The following is a 5,355-nucleotide window of genomic DNA, read 5'->3' as shown; positions in this document are numbered from 1 at the left end:
AACAGCGTTTCCGCTGCCGGGGGGGGCTGTGGTTTTGGGTCACCTGGCTGACAGTTTGTTGGAGGAAGCCCTAAATCCGTTGCAAGCAACGAGAAGCTTTTAGAAATTAAAAAAAATTATAATTAAATAAATCCAAGTTTAATTGTCAGATTTATTCTGGCGAAAAGGCTAAATTGGAGCAGAATTGGCAAACAAGGCGTTTCTTGTTTATTCCCATTTTATATTTATTTTAGTTCCCCCAAGCTGTCTCTGAACACTGAATTTGCTCGGCGTTGGCGTAGCTGCTGCCAGGAGGATGCTCCGAGCTGCCCGTGGAGGGGTCGAGCTTCACTGGGCTGTGCTGGACGGGGAGGGGAACTTCACTTTTAAGAGCCAGGGGTGGAATATTTCTTTCCAGTCTCCCGAAAAGCCTGGCCGGGTCTGTTCTCCCTGGTTGTTTTGACCAGGGGAGAAGACACGATGAAAGGATCCTGCTCATTTTTGATGGCAAAAGCCCCGGTTGGAGGGTGCCAAGGAGTGGGTAGTGGGATGTCAAGTACTTTCTCACTTTTTAAAGACGGTTTATATAACCTGCTTGGCTATATTATTCCTTTTTTTTTTTTTCCCCCCTCCTCCAGTTACATAATCCTAATTTATGAAAGCTTTGGGAAATTGCATTCCCTGCTGTTATGTGTCTGTATATAATGGCCTCGGAGCTTGTTAGGATGCTGCGCTTGGCCCCTTTGCCAGCCATCTCCCGGGAAGCTCAGGCAGGTGTGGAACAGCTATTTATACACCTATTATTACTACTTTTTAAAATTATTATTTTTTTTTTACCATCATCCGAGGCTGTGTCAGCCCCTCCAGGAGCAGGATGGGTGCGGGCTGGTGCCTCTCCCTGCCGATGGAGAGCTGAGGCTTCGCTGCCGGCTCCAGCATTCCTGGTTTTTCCAGTATTTTCAGGATGTGTTGCTTGTGGCAGAGGCTTGTTGTGATTTTTGTAGTGGGAGCAGCTGAAATCCTCGCTGGGGCCAGGGACGGCTTCGGGGGCAGGCAGGATAGGAGCCACGGGGCGTCAGGGTGTAAAATCCTCGACCGCATCCCATCCCTGGCACCTTCTCCTCTTGGCAGAGCAACAACCCGTAAATATTTATGGGTTTTGCTTTCCCCAGTATATGTTTGTCTTTTGGAATAAAAGAGGGGAAAAAAAATATATTGCTTGGGTTTATTTTTTTTCCATTTCCCATTAAAGCGGAGGCTGTTGTGTCTCTGTGTATCCATGCTTGGAGGGGATGGACCGCGGGCTGCCGCGGGCTGCCGATGGGATGCTCGCAAGAGGATCGAGTCCAAACGAGCTTTATCCCTGTGATTTCTGACTTTAAAACAACCCGGAAAAAACACCGAGCAAGCATTTCCTTACTGGATAACCAGCAAAAGAGGCAATTTATTTCTAATAGGTTTATATTGTAAACTTTGAGGCCGGGGGGGTACCCCTTTCTGAAAGTCTTTAGGGTGTTGCTGGTGTGGGCGCGCTCGCCTGGCTCCCGGGGGATGCAGACGGGCTGAACCCATCTTGCTTTCTGTTGAAATATTTATTCTGGCAGGGAGCAGCGAGCTGTCCTGCTCACTTGTTCCTCTTGCCGCAGCTGAAAACTTGAGGGCAGCCGCTTATTCAACATGTTAAAAAAAAAAAAAATAAAGAAGAGAAGGAAAAAAAAAAAAAGAATCAGTTGTGAGTTGGATCTTAACTAAAACCACTTCAGAAGCTTAAGAATTTTAGCTAGGCAAAGCGATTAAGCAAGTGTGACGGGAACACATACTGTTGTATTTAAGTTAGCCGCATGCAGTAGTTTGCTTTTCTCCCTCCGTTACCCTCTGAATCGCTTAAATAAAGAACGTTGCCACTGTAGCACCGATACCCCCTGGTCCGTGAGGGGTGGGTTGGGATACAGGTGACCACATCCCTTCCTGGGGCGCGAGGCCACGGGGTGCTCAGAGGATGCTCGGGGGGTACCAGGGTCTCCGTGGGCAGGAGGAGTGTGGATAGAGGAGAACAAGGAGTTTTACTTCGGTCCCCGGTGAGTCACGGTTCACCCTGGGTGCCATGGAGGTTCGTTAGGGTGCTGGGCAATTAAAGCAGCTCTGTTTGCCTTTTGTTTTTTTGTTTGAATGAAAGTTGCCATGACCGGCCCGCCGGGATGTTAGCTGCTTGCACAACGTGCCGGCTGGGATGTAAATCAGGACATCTGAGTCTTATTCAGCGAGCGAGAATTTAAATTTTAGGGCTTTGCTGCGTATTTTAAAAGGAGAGGGGAGAGAGCCAAGTGGCCAGGATTTGGAAAAAAACCCTGCTTTTTAATTGCAGCTGTCATGCAGGGATGTGGGAGATGGCATTCGGTGTCTGGGTGCATCCTTACGTGTCGGGATGGAGCAGAGGGTTACGTGGAGCTGCCTTGTCGGGCTTAAGAAGGTTGTATTTTCTTAGAAATCCCAATTTTAATTTGTTACCGACTCCCTGAGTCTCTGCTCCGTAGGCTGGTGTTGTCTTAAACACCCTTGTCCAGGGAAAATCGCTGTTCCAACCTTCCCCTCTCCCGCTGCCCGGGGATGGTTTGGTCAGTAAATGGGTGTTTTATTAGAAAAAAACGATTTTCTTGATCGAGGGGGAAGCAAAACCCTGGTGGGACGGTGGAGAGAGCCCAGCTGCTGCTGGGTGGTTCGTCGTTACCTTTGGTGCCCGCGTTGGGGACGGAGGTCCATCACCGTGCTGCTGCCCGCCGCGGCGGGGCCGGGATTTGGGGTGATGTTGGCTGGGTTTGGGGGCCCCCGTCTCTCCCCCCTGAGCATTTAAACTTGTTGGTTTTGGGCCTGACCTTTGCATTTTAAAGCAACTCCCTCCCGTGTTGCAATCCGAAGCGTTTAGGGCTGTTGTGGTGCTGTGGAAGCGACAGCTTTGTGCTGAGTGGGTCTCCAAAAACCCAAATCCCCGAGCAGCCAGCTCTGATTTTTCCATCCCGTTAATTTTCATCCTGACTTTCAGCAGCCGTCAATAAAAAAGTTGGAGCGAAGATAGCCTCGATTTTATTGTGTTATTTTTTTTTTGAAGCTGATGTTAAGATGCTGAATGCTGTTTTATGGAAACAGCGAGTCAAAGCATCTTTCCCGTGGCTGCGGGGAGCAGAGGAGGCGCCACGGGAGGTTTTGTCCATCCTTTTCCGACCACGGAGGAGCATGGTCTGTGGCTTAAAACTGCTGTCTCCGTTCTCCCTTCTTAAATCTTGTTTTAGGATACAGCACATGTGGGTTTTTTTTATTTTATTATCTTATTTTAATTTGTTTTCCCTCTTCTCCCCAGCTATCGGTGTGAAATCCCACCCGTGGCTTTGGGTGGGCACCTCCCAGGACCCCCCCGACCCTTCAAACCTTCTCCAGGGATCGCGTAGTGGCAAGGTGAGACCCCCCACAACACCGCCCCCTCCAGCCTTTCTCTCCCTCCCACCCCCACCTCCCGTGAGCCTCCGGGAGGGATCTGCGACGTGAAGTTTCCATTTGGAGCTGGCAAATTCCTGGTATGCCGATTTCTAGGAAACGTGGCTCGGGATGGTGTGCTTGGTGAAACCCTAGCATGTGCGATACCTGTCTGTCCTCAGCCCGGGGTCGGGCATCTGCATCCCATTCCCTGCTCCCAATTACCTTACGTTTCTCCGGGCTGGAAGATAACGACATGCACGCGGAGAGAGAAATGTAAAAATAAATGGCTTGTTTTTAAGGGGAGGGTCTCTGTGCGGTGCGTGCTGGCGTCGTAAGGGCGTGCAGCCTCCTGGAGCAGCGTTTCCCTTGCAGGCATCGCCGTCGGAAAGGCATGGGCAAAGGGAAAAGGGCTTTGGGATGCTCCCGGGGCAGGTCATGGCTGCCTGGTTTTCCACGAGCCACTGGAAAACGCACACAGGGCTCGGAGGATGGCGAAGGTGGGGAAGACACCAGCCACGGCACAGCTTAAAAATAACAAAAAATGAGCCTTTCATCATACCTGCTTTTAAAAAAAATAGACAAAAAAAGCACAGAGGGTGTTTTTCTGAAGCAACAGCTGGATTAATATGTATTCAGTGCCTGAAGGGGCTACAAGGAAGCTTGGGGGGACTTTTTCCAAGGGCCTGTAGTGACAGGACAAGGGGTAATGGGTTTAAATTGAAAGTGGGGAGGTTTAGATTAGATATCAGGAAGGAATTCTTCCCACAGAGGGTGGGGAGGCCCTGGGACAGGTTGCCCAGAGAAGCTGTGGATGCCCCATCCCTGGGAGTGTCCAAGGCCAGGCTGGATGAGGCTTGGAGCAACCTGGTCTAGTGGAAGGTGTCCCTGCCCAGGGCAGGGGGGTTGGAACTGTATGGGCTTTAAGGTCCCGCCCAACCCAAACCATTCTATGATTCTAGCCTCTTCGGCTAGAAGCTCTTTAATGTATCTTTTCTTAATTAACGCTGAAAAAGTGGCACTTTCAGGTGGTGTCCAGATGTCAACCTCTGGATTTTGGAGCTCGTTTGTTATAGATTACAGATTAAACAGCTACACTAATCTTTTAGATCACCTGGTGACGTGAGAACTGATTAAAAGCAAACAAGGGAAAACCCCAAACCCTTCCCGTTAGGTGGGAGGAATAACTATTCCCCTTCGTAAGGTTTTGGGGAGGGTGGAGGTGGCAGCTCTGGGTCCCTACGGCTGCCAGGCAGCCCCACGCCCAGCCGTGGTGGTGGCTGGACCAGACCCCGGCGTGGGGCTCAGTGCTCGAGCAGAGGGTTGTTTTGGGGTTTACAGGCTCCTACAAGAGACTTTGCTTCAGGGTGGGAAAAATCAGGCTGTGTAAAACTGCCCCAGACTGTGCAAAACTGCTCCAAAACCACCCCGTTGTCCACGTGCACTTTTCCTGGGGTGTGCTCTGGAATTCTTTACTCACTGTCCCACCACTGTTACTCTCTGTGCGTGGAAATCCCTTCCCTTTTGGTGGCCTTTCATGGATGCCCTTACCCACCGCCGAATTGCTGCACCTCAGTGGAGGAGGATGCCCCAGCCCGGGGGGGTTTAACCCCCCCCCGGCATTGACACCCCAGGGAGACGAAGCAGCGTGGGCATTCGGAGAGGGAGGATGGGTTAGCCTGGCTTCATTTACCGACTTGGCACGTTCAGCTCGTGGGTAACAAGGGGAGAGCGGGGTCTGCTCGGGGCGTCAGAAGCACCCAGGGGCTTTTGCACGGGGTAACTAATTAACCTCCCTCTATCCCGAGCGCGCTTGGTCCCGCGGTGGGAAGGCTCAGGCCCCCAGCAAGCTGGCAGGGCTCTGGGTGCCAGCCCCTGACTCCCTGCTATTTAAATCTCAAGGAGTAG

The sequence above is a fragment of the Eurypyga helias genome, unplaced genomic scaffold (genome assembly GCF_000690775.1).
Source record: "Eurypyga helias isolate BGI_N326 unplaced genomic scaffold, ASM69077v1 scaffold13805, whole genome shotgun sequence".
Taxonomy (NCBI): Eukaryota; Metazoa; Chordata; class Aves; order Eurypygiformes; family Eurypygidae; genus Eurypyga; species Eurypyga helias.
Note: the sequence above shows the minus strand (reverse complement) of the source record.